Raw genomic sequence first — 21018 nt, 5'->3', positions numbered from 1 at the left:
ACAGACAGAGTGGTGTGTGTGTGTGTGTGTGTGTGTGTGTGTGTGTGTGTGTGTGTGTGTGTGTGTGTGTGTGTGTGTGCATCATGAACGTCCTATTCTGTATAAATAAAACACGGAGATGACGAGTTATTTTCTTTTCACTTTGGTTTATGAGTGATATTTTTTATGTAATAATTACATGTTATGTCGAAATCGGGGCTTGCGGAAATTCTCAGACGGAAAAATATTAATTGTTCCCGCCCAACGACAGAATCAACATTGCTAATCGGGGTTAAAAAAAAAATCACTTTTATCTTTTTTTTTATTATTCGGATACATTTCCAGACTCGCTCTGAATTTTCCATCACTGCTGACACCAAAAATAATTTAACGAAAGGGGCAGCGCCGCCCGGAGAAGAATATTTTTACGTCTGTCTCGTTCAGGCTATACACACACACACACACACACACACACATATATATATATATATATATATATATATATATATATATATATATATATATATATATATATATATATATATATATATATATATATATATATATATATATAATCGGCCGAACACACACAAAACACACTCTGATACACACACACACACACACACACACACACACACACACACACACACACGAATGCCAGTTCTGGTCAGTGAATAACGTGTTGCAGTGTGTCACGGGTGTGACGAATTGCAGGACGGACGCTGTAGAGAGGACCTTGCCGTCACATCGTTACTGAAACATTACGAATAAAGTTGTAGATTAAAACTCTGGCGAACAAAACTTCACGAGTCCTTTTCCTAATCCGTTATAAGGCTCACCCTTACTCGCCCCAGTCGTAAGTAAACGGAAGTTAGTGTTTAAATAGACAGTGTACAAACTCCGCCTCTGGGCCCTGCCAGGACGCCTCTCGGGCCACACAAAGACCAGAAGTTATGGGGTGTATGACACTTTGTTTAAGGACTAAATATAAAGGTAGAACAAAAGACATTGGTTAATTATACAGTAATAAAGAAAAGAGAGGGTGGTATTGCCTGAGACAACTGCCAACCAGCGGGCGCCGCTAGGAACGAGGCACTCCAGGCCACTCACCTGCAGGGGAGACAAAGAAAAGTGCATTAGCGTAATATTCGTGAGGGCTCCATCAGAGGGACTTTAGTGAGCGGATGATGAGGATAGATGGCCGCCTTAAAGTTACATCAAAGAACTTTGCAGCATTAAGATCTAAGGACAGACGGGTATAGATATTAACATATGAAAGGGAGCTACATGTTAAAGGTTCTTGTGAAACGTGAGCATAGCAAAAAAGAGCAACACTGTGTGGCCCCGCATCGCCGCGCTACGTGAGGAGCTCGCGGCGCCGAGGAGCTGCGTCACGTCGCTGCGTCGTAAGTGTAAATCTCAGAAAAAGAGACACCGAGTCGTGGCCGGGACCTCCGTCTGCCGCGGAGGAGAGTTACGAGGGACGCCAGACGACGATGGGAGTCTGAGTGGAAGCTGCACGGACCGAGGAAGAGGCGGAGGAAGAATAAGAAGAATAAGAAGAGGAGAAGGAGGAGGAGGAGGAGGAGAGAAAAAAAAAGAATAGCAGGAGTGGAGAAAACGGAAAAAAAGACTAAAAGGAAGAGATGCCAAAGAAAGCGACTGAAGTGAAGTGAGACGAAAGCTTGGAGGTGAAGGAGTACGATGGGAGAGAGGGATAGAGAAGAAAGGAGAAGGTAGAGAAGTGGGAGGAGGGAGAAGAGTAGGAAGAGGAGAGCTTCATGCCTCCCGACGCTGAGCAGCAAGCGCCATGTCCTGCGTGGTGGTGCTCGCGACACACTGAGCCTTGGGTGCCGGGTGCTCGGGGGTCGGGGCCGCCTCCTAACCGTGAAGTCGCTGTCGTCTTCCTCTACTTCCTCCTTGTTTACATCCTTCCATCCCCCTCCGCCTCTACCTTCTCGCCTCTCCTCTCATCGATCTACCCAGCTTCCTACATCCACCTCATTTATCCAGTTCTTCGCAGTCCTTCCATTCTGTCCAGCGTCGTTCCCTCTTCTTGCTCTTTCTCATATTATTTACTCATCTTCCTCCATTTCGTTAACTATCACCCTGCAGCATTGTCCCTCCATTCCTCTGCTTTTATTCTTCTATCTTCCTTCATTCTCCTTTTTTCCTCGTATCCATCCAATCTCATCCATATGTTTCGTCTATCACCATTCCTTGCAGTCCTTCCAGTCCCTTTTTGCCATCCCTGTTATCCTTTGCTTCGCCTCTTCTCATATCCACACAGCGTCTCTCTGACTCTTCTGTCCCCATCCCTCGCGATCCTTCCATTCCCCTTTTTTCAACATCCCCCACCAGCTCCCAGTCTCATCTCTCCTCATATCTACTCTCCCTTCTCCAACCCACTCATATATTCCTCTACCTCGCAATCCTTCCATTCCCCTTTCCCATTCCCTCCGCCGTGCACTCTCTCTGCGTCCCCGGAGCAGTGTGGCCGCGAGAGGCATGCCGGCCCGCGGATGTGTTGCCTAAGAGAAATGTGGGGCGCTGCGTACCAGTGAAGAGAAAAAGAAGGAAAAATATCATGGGACCAAGGACATGCAACAATATATATAACGCAAGAAAAGATGACGTGTAACAAAATATATCACCGGAAAATGTTATACTGTGAGAGTTTACCTTGAAAACGTAAAAACCTGACTGACTTTTTTTCTAATATACTGAAAGACACGAATAATGCCAAAGTGAAATATTTAAGGACAGTTAGAAAAAAAAGAATAAGTGTCCCCAGTCTCTGTTTAATGTTATAGATACTGCAATTATGTTTCATTTTGCTGATGAATGTTTCAACGCTGAGAATATACCGCCATCCTCTTACCTCTGATCTCTCTCGGTCAAGGGAGTCGTGTAGTTCATTCGCGTCGTGTCTCATGGACCACAACTCAACAGACATGATTTCGCAGCACTTTGAAATTACGACACTTTCTAAAAATAAAAATGATACAGTTTACTACTAAAGATTATAATGAGCAGGAAGGGTAGGAAGCCAATGGGGTGGAGGATGCAGGAAAATAAAAGTTAGCGAAAGAAAATAACAACATAGGCCACAACTCAATAGCCATAATTTCGCAGCACTTTGAAATTGAGACACTTTCTATAACTAAAAATTATACAGTTTACGAACGAATATAATGGGAAGGAAGAGTTCAGGCAGGCAATGGGGAGGGGGATGCATGAAAATAAAAGTTAGCGAAAGAAAACAATTACACAGTGAAAGAGATCAATAAACAGTGAAAGTGAGAGGACTGAAAGTGAAAAAAAAAAAAATAATGGATACAAGGTAGTTCTCTAAAGATCAACAGCCTAAAGGAAGAAAATAGAATGAATACAAAAAAAAAGGTAAAAACAACGCTAAATAACATTAGAGCAAGGAACATGAAAGCGGGAGCGACGCCTGACAACAGCAAACAAATAACAAAATAAACAAAAATAGAGGAACTTATAAAATAGAAAAAAACTACATTAACTTCTACATCTGGGTCATCTCGAAAAAAATAAATCCGCATGATATAACAAACACACAGCACTGGCGGACTCTGTCAAAGGGGATTCAGGTAACCAAATATAACAAGAGATAGCTAAGCCGCGAGGGGAATGACCGAACACAAAACACCGAGGCGAACACTCCACAGCCAAGCCACAGGGAAAAGGATCATTTGCGTCAACGAACCAGATAAAGGATACAAAAATGATGGTTCTTTAGGCATGATTGAAAAAACAGTCCAACAAAACAAATATAACACGTAAGGTGGTAAGACGTTGGTCACTTATTACGTAGGTCAACAAGTTAGTATATTAGTATAAAGTTAGTAAGTCAGACATTCAATCAGTCATTATTTAACTCATTTAGTCAATCACTCAGTCAGTCACTTAGTCAGTCATAGTCAGCTATCTATTTACACAGCCAAACAATCAGTCAGTGAGTCAATTTGTCAGTCAATCTATCAGACACTCAGTTAGCCAGTTAGTTCGTAAGTTTATTACTACATAAGTTAGTCAGTCAGTTAAGTTAGTTGATTAGTCAGTAAATTAGTAAGTTAAAAGTAATTCATTCATTTAGTTAACAGTTAATAAATAGCAAGCAAAAAAATAAAAAAGAAACAAATATAAAGAAAGTAAGTCTCGATACGTACCGAAGCACAAAATCGAACCCAAGACTTCGAATCACCTCGGAAAACCAGTGAAGCTTCGGGCAACTTTCCTGAGACTATCTGACAGCAAGATCAGTGTCGAAATGGATTGCTTCACGCCCCTCCCTCCGCCCCTTCTCCCCCTATCCCCCACCTCTCCACTCTCATCCTCCCTACCTCCCCCGCCCCCGCCCCCAGTGCCTCTCTCCGCCCCACTTCCTTATCTCTGGAGGTGTTTTTCGAGCAAGTCACACTGGTTTTCTTCCTCATCATATTGTCTTTTTCTTCTCTCTCTCTCTCTCTCTCTCTCTCTCTCTCTCTCTCTCTCTCTCTCTCTCTCTCTCTCTCTCTCTCTCTCTCTCTCTATTCTTTTTTTCTTTTCTTTTCTCCTCTCCTCTCCTCATCTCTCCACCCTTTCCCTCCCTTCCCTTACCTTTCCCTTCCCCCATCTCTCTCTCTCTCTCTCTCTCTCTCTCTCTCTCTCTCTCTCTCTCTCTCGTCCTCTCCGTCGGCACCGTTATCCCCAAGAATCTATCCTCCCCCCCCCCCCTCTCGTTACCGTGAAGGCAGGCGTTCCCGCACGTCACCTGTCGCGGGGAGACTGATTACCTGCCCTAGACCCACCTATAGTAGTAGTTCTTGTGGGCCCGAGAGAGTATGCCTTCGGGACGTATTTATTCTCTCTCTCTCTCTCTCTCTCTCTCTCTCTCTCTCTCTCTCTCTCTCTCTCTCTCTCTCTCTCTCTCTCTCTCTCTCTCTCTCTCTCTCTCTCTCTCTCTCTCTCTCAGCAGGACCGTTATTTTTTTTTTGGCAAAGTTTTCTCTCCATTCCATTCCACTACCTACACGATACAAGAATAAATATGAAAAGAAGACAGCAACTTCGATATAAACATTCCTTTTATTTTAGCCTAAGAAAATAAGCTTAAAAATACTCCTTTTAAGGCATAATGAGGAGCAGACACGACGTTCCTGACACTACCTTGATTATTTAGTTTTATTTATCAGGAACTCTCTTCATGTCTCCTCTCTCTTCTGTCCTAATCCTTACAACACATAAAAATAAGTGCGACATCCAGATTGGCCGACCCGAGTCTCCTGACAGCAATATCCCGTAGATCCTTTCGTCTTCATTTACGGGGACGTCTGTGAAGGCGCCTCCTAACTCCCCTGTCCACGCGGCTGACGCTATCGCCCGCTGAACATGCCTCCTCCCTTTGGCGGCTCCATGCCCTGCCACGGCCGAGGGAAGGTGGTGGAGACGCGGAAAGCAGTCACGACCTTAACCACTTAACGCCCCGAAGGATAATCACGTATCCTTGTATAATCGGGTACATAAGATTCCTCGTACGGCCAATAAATTTTCTTTTGATTTTCCACCACAACACGAAACTAAATTATAAACATGATAATTATTAAAAGGATAATCAAGTATTTTTTTCACAAACGAGTAGGCAAATTTCACTCATATACACCCGATTCTTGTATAGGATAGCAAAAAAAATCCACATATAAGAATTACAAGCAAAAGGAGATCAAGAAACGGAGACTTCCATTATTAAACATTCATAGTGGGAAAATGTAACCCACAAACTCCCAAATAAGTCTCCCAATCGACATCATCTTGAAGGCCGTGGGAGAAAATAAAGGGTGGAGTGATTTTATAGGTGAAATAGTGCGTGGGAAGAGAGAAGCAGATACCCAATAGTCGGTGAGGAGCAGGTTAGGGGTGAGGCCGAGGAAGGAGGATAATCTGCAAAGTGCCGCTGCCTTGAGGACCGCGCGGAGGGCCGGGGGTCATGGGTGAGTGTGAGAGTGAAAATTTGTCTGTAGATGGGACAGAGATAAGGTGTGGGAGGGAGGGAGGGAGGGCGTGCTGCGTGGGAGAGGTACACATTACTATAAATTAGGCATCGGAAAAGAAAGCAAAGAAACAGCGAGTAGTACGTGTTGATGAAACAGGGAAAAGATTTAAGTAAAAGGCAATTCAGAAAATGCAGCCAATGCAATTAAGCTAAAAGGGAAAACTTCGGTAAAAAAAATAAAACTGTAAAAAAAGATGTTGATGGAAAGTTATACATTAAAAAAAAACTGATATAGATAAATAGTTATAGACATTTATAGATAACTTGATAGCTAGATAGAGTTAAATCTACAATGAATATAATAGAATGGGAGGTAAATAGTTACACAGAAAGATATAAATAAAATAAAAATGACAACAGCTAGAGAGAGAGAGAGAGAGAGAGAGAGAGAGAGAGAGAGAGAGAGAGAGAGAGAGAGAGAGAGAGAGAGAGAGAGAGAGAGAGAGAGAGAGAGAGAGAGACGGAGGAAGGAAGAGGAGGAGGAGGAGGAGGAGGAGGAGGAGGAGGAGGAGGTATTGCACAAGGAAATGTAAGAGTGAGCAGATAAGATAAAAAGGTGAGAAAAGAAAATATGGTGAAGAAAGCAGGAGAGGAGGAGGAGGAGGAGGGAGGGAGGGAACAAGTAAAGAGGGAAAGGTAAAGGGAAAGGGAAGGAAAAAAGGAGCAAAAATAAAAAACAATATCTTTTTTATGTGGTTTATGAGGACTAGAAGACTTACACTCCACTTCAAAGCGTGCGACAATTCTCTCTCTCTCTCTCTCTCTCTCTCTCTCTCTCTCTCTCTCTCTCTCTCTCTCTCTCTCTCTCTCTCTCTCTCTCTCTCTCTCTCTCTCCCCCAAAAAAAGACCAGGAAACCGCAGAATACGAAGGCGGCAAGTAGGCAACCACGTCCGTCGGGAAGGCAAAGTGTTATCAGGAGGATCAGGCATTCCACCTCGCCCTGGCATGAGAGAGAGAGAGAGAGAGAGAGAGAGAGAGAGAGAGAGAGAGAGAGAGAGAGAGAGAGAGAGAGAGAGAGAGAGAGAGAGAGAGAGAGAGAGAGAGAGAGAGAGAGAAAGGAAAGAAAGAGAAGGAGGGAAAGAAGCAAAAAGAAAACGGAAAATAGAAAGAATAAAAGAAAAAAAGAAATAAAACAAAGAGAAAGAACGAAAAAAAAGGAAAAACATACATACATACATACATACATACAGACAGACAGACAGACATAGATACAGACAGACAGGCAGATAGAATATAAACTCACAGGAGGCTAAAAAATGATGGCAACACTGCTCTGGGCAAAACAAAATGCATTAAAACGTGCAATACCAATAACTTAATAAAACCGGTAAAGTAATTAAATTGCGTCTCACTAAACAAAGCAAATAACGAACAACACACACACACACACACACACACACACACACACACACACACACACAGAGGATGGCATAATACAACTGTTATAGCCCCGTTTTTTGTGTCTGTGTGTGTGTGTGTGTGTGTGTGGATCGACCTCGTTTGTGTGCGTGCGCCGTGTGTAGCCATGACTGACGTCAGGATTGTGTTTGCGTCGTTGATGTTGTTGCATGTAACCTAAATACCTGAATTGCACGGTCATAAGAGGACAAAAAATGAGTTGGGTGTATATGAACAACAATGAATATATAAAAAAGTGGTGTGTACCGAATGTGAGGGAAATAGACAGTTAAATAAATAGAAAGATAGAAAAATACTTAGTTTCAGAGAGACAGGACACCTCTCCTCCCGAAATTGACCCCTCTTTCGGCCACCTCTTTGGATTCTTTTTAGGAGCAGCGAGTAGCGGGCTTTTTTTTTATTATTGTTTCCTTTTTTTGTGTGCCCTTGAGCTGTCTCCTTTGTTGTAAAAAAAAATAAAAAAAAATAAATAAAACAAAGCTAATTCATAGATAGATAGATGGACAAATAAATAAGTTGGTTTGAAAGGCTGAGAGCTTATTAGGTGGTTGGATATATGTCAATAGGTACACATAGAGAGAGAAAGACTGACATATGCAAAGTTTAAAAGTGGAAGTCCTACATAACCCGCAGCCGTGTTTCAAGAAGGGCACACAAAGGAAACAATCACAGGAACATGAAAGAAACTCTGAAACATGAACATTGGAGGGACGACAGGCGGAGGGAGTTTTGTGGGTAAGCATGTTTTTCTCCTCTTTCCTTCCCCCTCCTGTATATTCTTTCCTTCTGTTCTCTCTCTCTCTCTCTCTCTCTCTCTCTCTCTCTCTCTCTCTCTCTCTCTCTCTCTCTCTCTCTCTCTCTCTCTCTCTCTCTCTCTCTCTCTCTCAACTTATAAATCATTACTCTTGTGGGTTCAAAGATTCTTGGAGAGTAAGGAAGAAGAATGTCTATGCACGGAAGACAAAGGATGAGGAGGCTAAGGGAATCAACGAAGCCAGAAAGGTGAAGAAAGAACTCCCTTCCATCCCCTACACTGCTTGGTCATTACAACGTACTTAGCCTTCAGGAACAAGCAGGAGAAAAGGGAATGAAAGAGATGGATGAAAGGAGTACTCTTTCGAAGCTTAATTGGGGCATGAGCTGGGGGGGAATATAAGGGGTAGAAGGGAAGCACTACTTCTTCGAAACTGGAGGAATTGAAAGAATGAGTGAGGAGCTGTAGGAAGAGGGAGGAGGCGCACGGCAGGCCAGGGCAGGGCAGTCGAGGCCACACCGCGAGTAGCAAATTCGTGATCTTTTAGAAATAGCGGAAAAGAGTTTCAATTGGCGGTGGAAACCTTGCCTTGTGTTGACACGGGGCGGGCAGGTGAACCCTTAATTAAAGCGACCATTACGTGCAGGCCGACTCCATCTCAATGCTTCTTCTCTCGGCAAACTCATTCAATTGAAAGGTACAAAAGAAATAAAAAATGGATTTAATGAATAAGCACATCCGCTCAAGCACTCTCGACGAGACCCATAACTAAAATACTTGCAGGAGGGGCAGGTTCATCAGCCCTCCGTTCCGCCCGGCCCGGAATAGGTCATTATCACTGCCTTGGAAAAGAAAAATGGGACGCTTAAATTAATTTTCTGCTTTATCTAATTAAAGTCACATAATGGCGGGGAGGTAATTAGTGAGGATTCCTGGGGCAGGGAAGGGCGGCACTCCAACCCGACGTTTGTTTATAAACAGTGGCGGGGCTGAGGCGGAATAGGGGAGAGTAACGGCGGGGGGGCGGCGGAATGGAAGGGGGAGGGCGGAGTAGAAAGCGATCCCCTAAAAGACTGATGGGCGAAGGAAAGTCAAGTGCATTGCAAGGCAGAAAAAAAAGTCTTGTTTATTCATGCGGGAAAAAAATCTGCAAGACGCGGTGAATAGCGGCGCACGTGGGTCCACCGCTCGACAATATGACCCTCCAGGAACACAACACCACACAACCCAAGCCGCTGACAACACGCACACAACCTTTACTTCCTCAATCACCGCTAAAACCCGCCGCGAGGAAAATAGTCGCCGTGATGCAAAAACTCCTCGACCGGCCACCTGGTATCACGGCGCGCTACGAGGTGAGAGGGAATACCGATCGCCTGGAATGTGCACAAAAAGCGGCAAAAGGCGGGGAAGAAAAATGTTGTGAGGTGCAGCAACAAACCCACCTGCGTGCTCATTAGCGGGAGTTACGACACTTTTATGCGCTCCTCTTAATGGAAATCAGATGACCGGCAGAGCTTTTATTAATCCACTTAGAAATTTATATATTTATTAGTCTATGTAAGAGCAGGGGGAGGTAGGGGGTTCCTCTTTACGGGTTGGTTGAGAGTGAATGTCAAAGATTTTTTCTCATATATGCGTTGCCAGGGCGAACGCGTATCTTGCTCAGTTTGCGTGTAATTATATTAGTGTGTGTGTATGTGTGTGTGTGTGCGTGTGTGTGTGTGTGTGGTGTGTGTGTGTGTGTGTGTGTGTGTGTGTGTGTGTGTGTGTGTGTGTGTGTTTAGTGGGTTGGTTGGGAGTAAATGCCCTAGAATCTTCCAACATATGCGCTCCTTGGGTTTGTAAACGTCTAATTTTGTTTCTGTGAGTGGTGCGTGTCTGTGTGAGTGCGTGCGTGCTTGCGTGTGGACGTTGTTTGTGGCGGTGTAGTGAAGTCCTTCTTGGCAATTACCCGTGATGATATTTTTTCCTCGCTCTTCCATTTCCTTTTCTTGATCTTTTACCTCTTCTTCTCATTATTCAAATCAAATACAATAACAATAAAAACACTATCACCTTTTATACTATTGATTTACTCATCATTATCGGCATCATCATCACTGTCAATTGTATTTTCAAGAGAGATAATGAAGTGACTTGTTGTTCTTCCAGAGACGGACGGTGTCCTTCCTCATTTACATTTCAATCAATCTCTTCAAAACAGTGGCGGCATTTGGACTGAAGACGCTGCTCAGACCTTTGACGGACAGACAGTGCGCGGGAGTTTCTCTTTGGTGACTGTTAAAAACCTGATTGTTTGACTGATGACTGGCACGGAGGATTAGTTGGGTCCTCGTCATCTCGAGTGGTTGGAGAAGTTGGTGTGGTAGTCTTTTAGGAGTCTTGTTGATGGTCGTTCATTGCAATTTTGTTTTCCTTCCCACTTGCCTCTTACGTTTGAGTGTGTGTGTGTGTGTGTGTGTGTGTGTGTGTGTGTGTGTGTGTGTGTGTGTGTGTGTGTGTGTGTGTGTGTGTGTGTGTGTGTGTGTGTGTGTGTGTGTGTGTGTGTGTGTGTGTGTGTGTGTGTGTGTGTGTGTGTGTGTGTGTGTGTGTATTTCGTTCTGCCCAGCACGCACATGCACACACACACACACAAACACGACCACACACACCCGACATGAAATTCACTGTAAACGCCACGAACCTCCTTCTCCTCCTACTTATTATTTTCGTTTTCTGGTATTTCAATCACCACGCCGCAATATCATGACTTTCCTTATAGCTCGTGGCGGGGAAAATACATCAAGGCTTTGAATTGCTGTTTTCCGCGGCAGGAGTATACGCCGGAAGCCATCCCTCGCCTGCTCGCCGCGCTGTCCGCTCTTATGTTGGTGGAGTTTTCATCGCGCCTCTCAAGCGTGAAATTCAAGTGTTGTTGCTGCGGTGAGGAGGCGTGAACGGGGAGGAATGAGTAACTGCCACCACCGCCATCACAACAACCACCACCACCACTCTCGAGACCACCACCACCGCCACCACCATATCACACACCTGTTCGCATTAACTCCAGGTAAATTATAATGACTAGGGGGCGAGCATTTTTTTTTCTTCTCATTTTGATCCCATATAAACTCACTCTCTCTCTCTCTCTCTCTCTCTCTCTCTCTCTCTCTCTCTCTCTCTCTCTCTCTCTCTCTCTCTCTCTCTCTCTCTCTCTCTCTCTCTCTCTCTCTCTCCCTACTTTGCATCGCCCCATGCAGGTATAAACTCGAGGATTTAAGAACGCTCATAACAGCCATCCGTTTTCTTTTATCCCTCTCTCTCATTCCATTCCTCATACACTTTCTCTCTCTCTCTCTCTCTCTCTCTCTCTCTCTCTCTCTCTCTCTCTCTCTCTCTCTCTCTCTCTCTCTCGGGTGTGTTGCGCATGCTACAAATCCTTTCTATTCGCAAACACGCGTTGACGATTGAGGGACAAGCCATCCATCGCTCGAACAAACAGGTCTGTGTGGTCAGCGTTTGTTTTATGTTTTTCACGAGCCTTTCTTTGCGCCGGTCCGTCTGTTTGTCTCCAGTAATTGTGTTATTTAGCTGTGCCGGGGAACATGTGCGTGCTGTATTTCTTTTGTTTTGTTTTGTTTGTCTGTGTGTTTGTGTGTGTGTACTGGACGTGTGTATGGGGAGGGGGGCGGGTGTGTGTGTGTGTGTGTGTGTGTGTGTGTGTGTGTGTGTGTGTGTGTGTGTGTGTGTGTGTGCATTTCATCATTTCCATTCAACAACAAAACCACTTCCAGCACCACCACAATCACCACCACCATCACCACCACCATCACACTCACCACCCTCACCATCACCGCAGCAGACCACCACCACCACCACTCCTCTTCCCCTCTACGGCAGGTTCAGCGAAATCAATAGCTCTGTCAGGACGAGCGAGACCCTTGGCAAGACTTATGTCCGTATGCTAATGACCACGCGCGCTCCACCTCTCTGTGTAATCTTCCCCTGATGGATCTCGCATATTTCTCCGCCAAATTACACCTGCTACCGGTAAAACAGAGGCTTAAAGAAGGTCGAACGCGGTTGGCTCTCCCGACCTCGCCGACGCAGGGGCAAGGAAGCACGCGCGGCCCGAGGGAACAATCCGTCTTAATCTTCTTAACCCGACGGTGCTCAAGTCCTCAATGGCCAGAGACAATAGGGGTAATATGTTCTCGTCAGCGGCTAGCCCGGCGGACCTAACGGCGGCTGGGTTTAATATGTCGGTTTGTAATATGCCCTTTTTTCTCCCGTTATTCTTCTCCATCGCCGCGGTGGGTCCTGCAGGTGATGTACAGGATGATTACGGATGGGCGACGCAGCGACGTGAATCTTCGGCCGGGTGATGGCGGGGTGCGGTGAGTGCTACGGAAGGCCGCGGGGGGATGTCTCAATGTGGGATGCTGAGTGATGAGTGAGGAACCCCTGAAGCCAGCCACCCAATCCTCTCCATCTCTCATTCCTCTCTGCCCCACCTCTCTCTTCTTCCGTTCATTTTTTCCCTTTCCACTCTCGCTGTGTTTTTCCCTCTCCATCCTCGAGCTTTCTTTCTCTCCCTTCAACTTTTCTCTCCATCTTCTAGCTTTCTTCCTCACTCTCTACCCTCTCTCTTACCTATCATCTCTACAGTTATTTATTTTCACTTCTTTCCTTTCCAACCTCTCTCTCATTTTTTTTCTTCCTCTCCGCCTTCCTTTACCACCCTCTTTCCCTCACCTTCCATCCCCAGCGCTTCTTACGCTTCTTTCCTATCCAACTTCTCTCGCGCTTCTTCCCTCTCCACCCTTTCACTCTCCCTTCCCTCCCTCTCCAATTCTTTCCACTCTCACACCATGTAAACTTTCACGGACTTCGCTCTTTCTCTCCTCCTGCCACCACGCCCCCTCTCTTCATCATGTCTCCTAAATTCGCCTCCCCTTTCTTCTTTCTGTTTGACGTGAAAGTTTCCACTCCTGTCCCTTGTCCACGTTTGTTCTTTTATCTTTTCGGAGACGGTGTTCCTCGGGGCGTCCTTCTCTGGGTCAATTTGTCGCCCCTTTTCCGCCATCACGGCTTGTTGGTCAAATCGAGTCGTGGCTGGTTGATATTCAAGACAGCCTTTCTCTCGTTCCTCGTTTGTCTTTTCTTTAAACTTCCCATCAACTGAACTCGACTTCTGCTCCAAGGGGCCTCTTTACCGCTATTTCGTCGACCTTTCATCTAGTTCTACGTCCCCGGGTCCTTTTGTGCCACTCGGAGTTCTGCTTCATCACATCAAGCCCTCCAGCAAACTCTTCTCTTAGTTCACGTGTATCCAATTAACCAACTTCCTCGCAGCCAGCCACACACGGCGAGTGAGTGACGCTGACGCTGATGCGGGCTTACTCTTCTTGCTCACTCCCCAGCAAGACCAGTTAAAAGAATCACCCAGAACCGCTCTTTTGTGCAGCAAGATAAGACGCATGTACAAGTCAGTCAATATGAGAGACTCCGAAACAGAAATACATTTGCTTTATATTTCGCCTGAATGATAATAACGCAAGAGGGAGCAGCAAGAAGGGAAGGAATACTACTGCAGGAAACATAACACAGGAGGAGGAGGAGGAGGAGGAGGAGGGTTGAGGAGATGAAAGAGAAAGGAAGGTATTAAGTAAGGATATTAATGAGAGAATGAAAGTGAAAGGAATAGTAAATAAAGGAGGGGAAGAAGGAAGCAGCGGAGGAGAATGAAGGGTGGCGAGCAGCGGAGGAGAAAGTGAAGCAGAAAGGGCAAAGAAAGAGAAATGAGGAAGATGCGAAGTAATTAGAGGAAAACCAACAATGTGACGTTTACGACAGAGAGAGAGAGAGAGAGAGAGAGAGAGAGAGAGAGAGAGAGAGAGAGAGAGAGAGAGAGAGAGAGAGAGAGATTAAAAAAAAAACAGGAACAAGAACAAGAAAGCAGTAGAAAAGAGGAGGAGGAGGAGGAGGAGAAAAAATGAGAAAGAAAATAAAAGAAGGTGGAGGAGGAGAAGGAAAAGAATGAATAGAAAGTAAAGGAGAAGGAAAAGTAGAAGGAAACGAGAAGGAAAGGACAAGAGAAGTAGGAAAATGATAGAGGAGGAAAGGAGGACAAGGAGAAGAAAAAGGAGGAGAAAAAGGAAGACGAGGAGGAGGTAGAAAAGTGGAGGAAGAGAAAGCAAAAAGAATAAAGATAAGAGGAAAAAGAGAAAAGGGGAGGTGAGGGAAGAAGGGAAGGAAAAAGAAAGAGACAGGAAAAGGTTGGTGAAAGAAAGTGGAGGGGGGAGAAAGAACAGGGGGAGAGGGGAAGGTCTCCGCGTTGGGTGATGGATGGAGGCTGAGCTAACCACCCATTACCCGTGTGCCATAATAACCCATCCTTGGACCACAAAGACCTACACTTGCGAGCCATAACTCACCGGAGAAAACAATTCGGTCACTTGATGCACCTGCCCGAGAGACCCAGGAAGAGGCGTGCATGTGTGTGGCTGTGCGCGGGTCACTCGGCTCCCGCCCTTCTGACTCTCGCTCTGCTCTGCCGCTTGGGCGCTCCGGGGGACTGTTCAGCGTGATTTATCGGGGAATGCAAGATGAGTTCAGGGCGAGACCGAGGCGTGGCCGCGGTGTTGGTATGCACGAGGCTGTTCTCGATTTGCTCAAGTGTGTATTTTCGTTGTAACTTTTGGTGATTGCAGGATATAAACGACTCAGTCACCTCCCAGCGAGAGAAGAGGAGGAGGAGGAGGAGGAGGAGGAGGAGGCGAGGACGACGAGAGAGAGAGAGAGAGAGAGAGAGAGAGAGAGAGAGAGAGAGAGAGAGAGAGAGAGAGAGAGAGATACAAGCACACGCACAAAGGGACAATCACTGCATACACACATAGAGTAATAGTTGCAGTAAAACAATTAGAGAGTAAATCAACAAGCGTTTGATGGAGAGCTGAACAGAAACATTTCCCTTCCAACTTCGGGCGAAAGCAAAAATACAGGAACAATTAACTGAGGAAGCAGAGTGCACGCTTCATTTGATCACTCACTGTACAATGCTTCTGCGGACACAAGAGCGACGATATCAAGACGTGGAATGAACGGCTAACAAAATAACAGAAACGACGATAAAAATTATTCCCGTCCCTTTGAAATGTGAAAAACTGACCTATTGGTTCTGAGCACACGAGGGACGAGAAATGACGGGTGCATCAAATCGTACAACTTATACCTAACTTTACCTAACTCAACTTAGTCAAAACCCAACCCAGCCCAGTCTTATCTTCCCAAATCTAACAAAGTGCTGGGTGTACTGAGAACTGACAGCTACATAAGATAACATAACTAGACGTACTTAACCTAACACCAAATCTAAGCTAACCAAATCGAACCCAACTCAACACAGTTCAGCCTAATCCTACCTAACCAAACAATGTGACACAGGGAGCGTTGCAGAATAGACGGCTGCACCACAAAACCGTGTACGAACAACAGAATCTCGCCTATAACGAACGAAATGGAGCATGCATGGAGAACCTATAATGCCGTGTGTATGTGTGTGTATATGTGAGTGTGTGCTCCAGCTTTCCGAGCACCACAAGTTTATCGACACTTATAAGGGAAATAATAACAACAGGAGCGACTAACATGCCGGAGGTTCAGGGCAATGTATCAGTTATGTATCAATGGTGAGCCTCGGCAGGGCATACACAGGGAGATTAATGAATGTTTTACCTGCCTGGCTGAGCGGCCTTTTGATCTCCAGTACACGGTAGGGGAGCAGGGGAAGGGGAGGTTCTATACAGTAGGAGGAGGAGAGGGGGAGAGGGGTGCTATAGAGAATAAAGGGGGGAAGTGAGGTGGATGGCTAGGCAGTATTCAAATGGGAAACACCGTAGTGAATCGTGCCACAATATATCCCGTGCGCCTCAAATTACACCAAAACACACACACACACACACACACACACACACACACACACACACACACACACAACTAAAAGCCGGTCGGGTCGAAGTTGGGATGCAGTGTTCAATTATTTCTTTGATATATGGTGCTTCGGAGATCTGAGAGTGCTAGAAGTGGGGCGGGGGAAGGTGTCTGCTGTGGGGGGCAGTGAGGCGGAGGAGGAAGAGAAGGAGGAGGTGTGAAGGGTGCGAGGTAGTGAAGAGGAAGAGAAAGTTTTGAAAGAAGCATTGCGAAGGGAGGAACACTTGAGAGAGAGAGAGAGAGAGAGAGAGAGAGAGAGAGAGAGAGAGAGAGAGAGAGAGAGAGAGAGAGAGAGAGAGAGAGAGAGAGAGAGAGAGAGAGAGAGAGAGAGAGAGAGAGAGAGAGAGAGAGAGAGACGGAAAGGGTGTAGTCAAGAGAGGATAAGGACAAGGAGAAAATCAGTCAAGGAGAGGAAAGAGAGAGAGGGAGAGAGAGGGAGAAAATACATTAAAGAGAGGAAGACTTGAGAGAGGGAGCGGCAGATGAAAGGATCGTTGCGTTGAGAGAGAGAGAGAGAGAGAGAGAGAGAGAGAGAGAGAGAGAGAGAGCGTAAAAAAGATAAAAAAGATAAGAAAAACTAATAAATAAGAACACGAAAGACAACAAAGCAACACAAACACACCCAAAATATTAACACACATATACGAAAAATACAAAATAAAACACCCGTAAAAACATCAATGAAAAACTCGGGACGAAAGAAAATACTCTCGCAGACGAAACACGAAAAAGGAACGGTAAATCGAAACATCAAAGCACGCAGGAAAGCAAGAAACATGAAAAGCTGCCTAACAAGAGGAGGACGCAGTGCAGTCGACGGGGGATTTCAGGGATGAGGACGCTAGGACAGGGACAGGGTACGGGACATGGCTGGGGGCGGCGCTGACAGGGGGAAAAGACAGCAATGGCAGGGTAAAGCAGGAAGACAGGGACAAAAGGAGGTGCAGTCGATGGAGCATTTCAGGGATGAGGACTCGGGCATTTCAGGGATGGAGATTGCAGGACCAGGGACAGGGTACAGGACATGGCTGGGGGGGAAAAGAAAAAGACAGGGACAAAAGGAGGTGCAGTCGATGGAGCATTTCAGGGATGAGGACGGTAGGACAGGGACAGGGTACAGGACATGGCTGGGGGCGGCGCTGACAGGGGGAAAAGAAAGCGATGGCAGGGTATAGCGAAGACAGGGACAAAAGGAGGCGCAGTCGACGGAGGATTTCAGGGTTGAGGACGCCAGGGCAGGGACAGGGACAAGACCAGAGACGGCGCTGACAGTGAAAGAGATGTGACTGAAGGGTAAAAAAAAAGGACAGTTAACAAGACCAAGGAAAAGGGCAGAAAATCACAATACAGGTTACGTGACATTTTGGAGATGGCGCTGACACTGAAAGAGACGCGATGACAGGGTATAGGAAAAGGAGATACGAAAAACAAGGAGAGAGGAAAATCACAATATAGGTTACGTGACATATTGGAGACGGCGCTGACACTCAAAGAGACGCGATGGCAGAGTAGGAAAAGGACATACGAAGAACAAGGAGAAAGAGAAGAAAATCACAATACAGGATACGAGACAGGACTGGAGACGGCACAGACAGGGGAAAAGGAAGCGATGACAGGATAGCAAGAGGTCAGGGACAAGACAACATAGGTGACGGATTGCAAATGAAAGGAAAGAGGAAAGAAGAGGTAGAGATAAGAGGAAAGGACGGAAGGGTAGCAAGAGGACAGGAGACAATAACAATGGCAGGTGGAAAATCATAATATAAGTGACGGTTTACTGATGGGAGGCAGGAAAGTATACTAGAACAAAGAAGAGGAACAGAGTAGAAGAGAAGCATTGGTAGGATGTAACAGGATAACAGATGATGGGGAGCAAGGAAAAGAGGGAAAAGGATAGGAGGATCAAAATAAAAAACTAATTACTGATGGAGAAAAGTAAACTATAATAAGACATAAGAGTAAAGAAGAGACAAGGAATATAGAAGAGGTACAAAATAGAAGTAATAGAACACAAAACGTAACTAAAGAAAAGGATACCACATGCGACTGATAGAGGAGGAAGGAAAATAAGATAAAAGTGGAAAGAGAGACAAAGTGGGAGATAAGATGACAGGATAGCAGAACATAAGAACAAAGAAAGGGAGAAAAATCATGATATAAGGAACAGATTACTGATGGGAAAAAGGTTATACAAGGAGGGAAGGGTATAGTGGTCTGGTTGGTATCTTCACGTATACGAATGCCAGCTGTCATCTTCCTTACCTGTCTTGCCAAGGGGACTAAGAAAAGACTGACCAGTGACGGACACCAGAGCGCCCCTGGCAGAGGAGGGTGTTGGGGGAAGAGAGTAGAGGCGACGGTGACTTTGGGCTTTGATCTGTAGCGTGGCCGTGCGAATATACACACACTCATTCACACACACACACACATTCCACTCTCTCTCTCTCTCTCTCTCTCTCTCTCTCTCTCTCTCTCTCTCTCTCTCTCTCTCTCTCTCTCTCTCTCTCTCAAGCAGAACCATACAACACACACACACACACACACACACACACACACACACACACACACTAATCCCCTGTGACAGATGCATCTCGTCTGTCACTTAATCAAGCTCGCGTCGGGGCGCCAAGGTCACAGGTGGTACTGGTGCCACCTGGCTCCTCTCTCACCTGGCCCTTCACTCCACACCTTCCGGCTGTACTAAACCGCTGTCCTAAACACACACACACACACACACACACACACACACACACACACACATGAGAGATACAACAGTACCAAATCCAAGTAATCACATACTTGACATATATTTTATTTATATTCGCAATCTACTTCAACATTTTAGGGGATATGCGAATAATATAAATTAATTAATCACGATTTACCACAATGTCGGGTCAAGCAGGATCCACCGCCCTCCACAGACCTGAGTGGATGTGGTTCGGCTGGATTACGTGATGGAGCCGCCAACCCCGGAAGCCACAACTCCCCCCCCCCTCACGGGTGCCAGCAGCCCTATGTAAATGTATCGGTCTGAAACGCTCATCTACATATTAACACTCAGTTACGTTTGCTTTTTATGTCAGTGTATGTTGGGAGCATGAGGGCTGGTAATGTACTGAATGTTATGGCTGAATATTTTTTTCCCATTAGTAGTACATTCAAAAAGCAACAATACATGCCACGCTGCACTTTCTTTTTGCATGTTTCCCATCGTTAAAGTCTCCGACAACATTCAGTGGTACTTCAGTAAATGAGAACACAACCAAGAAATCTGAGAGCAGCAGTACCTCTTCTTCAGCAGGAACTCTGGGGAGGACGCGGGTGGCCCAGGGCGGAAATGGGGAGTCTGGAGGTCATATGTTTGTGGGTCTACAACTCTCCGGTAGCTGAGTTGTCTTCCTGAAGGCTCCAACCAAGCTCCTGCTCAAACACAGAGAGCTCTGCAGGAACGGCAGAGTAGAGGGAAGCACGGACCCGTGTGGGGCAGAGCGACTCGCCGTGCCGAAATGTCGTACAGTGCGAGCCGAACTTTTGTGACCGCAGAGTGCGAGGAGAGGGGCTGCAGGGGAGTGAGGGGACCGGGACCACTTGGCTCCCAGACCTTCAGTTCTGGCCGGGCTGCCGGAGTATACAGACGTAGAGCCTGTGCTGCTGGATTACCTGGACCCTCGGCGGTGCTGTGTCGTGATCGCGAGCGTAGACGTGTGTTGCTAACGAAGTTTTCTGTCAAGTGCCGTGGTTCTCTCAGCGTATAGACTTACAAAAGTCCCAATGGCCGTGGAACGTCAATATGCGGCATTTGTCTGCTTCTGACACTTTGGAAAACTTTGACAAACTTTGTGAGTCAGAAAGACGCCCACAGGTATAGACACGCCATCACCGACAGACTACCTAAAGACGCGGCCACACTCGTGTTGTGCCCCTGAGCATGCAAGACGCCCACGCCCTGCCGTCCTCACTCCGGGGCTGAGCGACAACCAACCCATGGTGAGAGGCGGCTTGTGAGCGAGGATGGCGAGCGTACGGGTGCTGCTGACGGCGGCTCTCGTAGTGGCCATGGCAGGCGCCGGGGCTGCTAACTTCAACCTCTACCTCACACAAGCAGAAGTCAAACGGATCTTAGGTAAGTGAACGATGCAGAATCATCTCCTCTGTGGTGTGTCTCATGAAACAAAAATACTCAGTCGTTTGAAAACCCGGGTCTGGGGAACACACTACTTCCCTGGAGACGCAACTCGTGATTAAAATGTAAACATTAAACTTAAGGAAGAAAACAAATACCCACACAAGTTGTACATACAGCGCGAGGGGAAAGATACATATGTGGAGTGTGTATCTCGCGTGTGTTGTGAGGCAGCAGCACGGGAAGTATTCAAGCAGCACGACGCTTGGGCTCCTTCGTGATAGTGACTTGTTTCCCCGGAGCCTCGGTGATCGCGGCACAGGAGGGCGCGAGTTGCAGTGGAGCGCTCACCCTTAAAATTAATTGAAACGCTGCTGGAGGCGACACGGTTTAGCGCCGAGACAATTTTGTGACTGGACTGTCCCTGCGGCCGCCACTCGAATCCTGTCCAATTTATGTCCCTGGCGATGAAAGAGATTTGAGAAGGCTTTTAAATACTCGATATCAACAGATTTTTGCTCTCTTGCAGCCAGCCAATGCAGATCACATGACAGGATCGCTTCAAGTGGCTAAACATTTTTTACGAGCACACGAACGCGACAGAGCATTGAGTCATTAAGTCTAATGTTTGATGAAGACTACTGAGGGTGGAAAATGCATTGCAGGAAGTAGACAGCGCTTATATTGCCTTTGAAGACAGTTATGTAC

General features: G+C 46.2%; 1 long non-coding RNA gene across 1 annotated transcript in view; it reads right to left on the bottom strand.

Annotated features, from left to right (window-relative positions):
• Positions 1 to 574: 574 nt before the first annotated feature.
• The window catches only part of LOC127004209 (uncharacterized), a 111059-nt gene continuing 90615 nt past the window's right edge, over positions 575 to 21018 (bottom strand). Inside the window, exons 3-4 of the long non-coding RNA XR_007757687.1 lie at positions 2861 to 2967; positions 575 to 732 (exon numbers count right to left, since the gene is read on the bottom strand). This is a non-coding gene — a long non-coding RNA (uncharacterized LOC127004209). The remainder of the gene's footprint in view (positions 733 to 2860; positions 2968 to 21018) is intronic.

The sequence above is a fragment of the Eriocheir sinensis genome, chromosome 27 (assembly GCF_024679095.1).
Source record: "Eriocheir sinensis breed Jianghai 21 chromosome 27, ASM2467909v1, whole genome shotgun sequence".
NCBI classification, from domain to species: domain Eukaryota; kingdom Metazoa; phylum Arthropoda; class Malacostraca; order Decapoda; family Varunidae; genus Eriocheir; species Eriocheir sinensis.
Note: the sequence above shows the minus strand (reverse complement) of the source record. Positions and strands in the feature narration are given on the sequence as shown.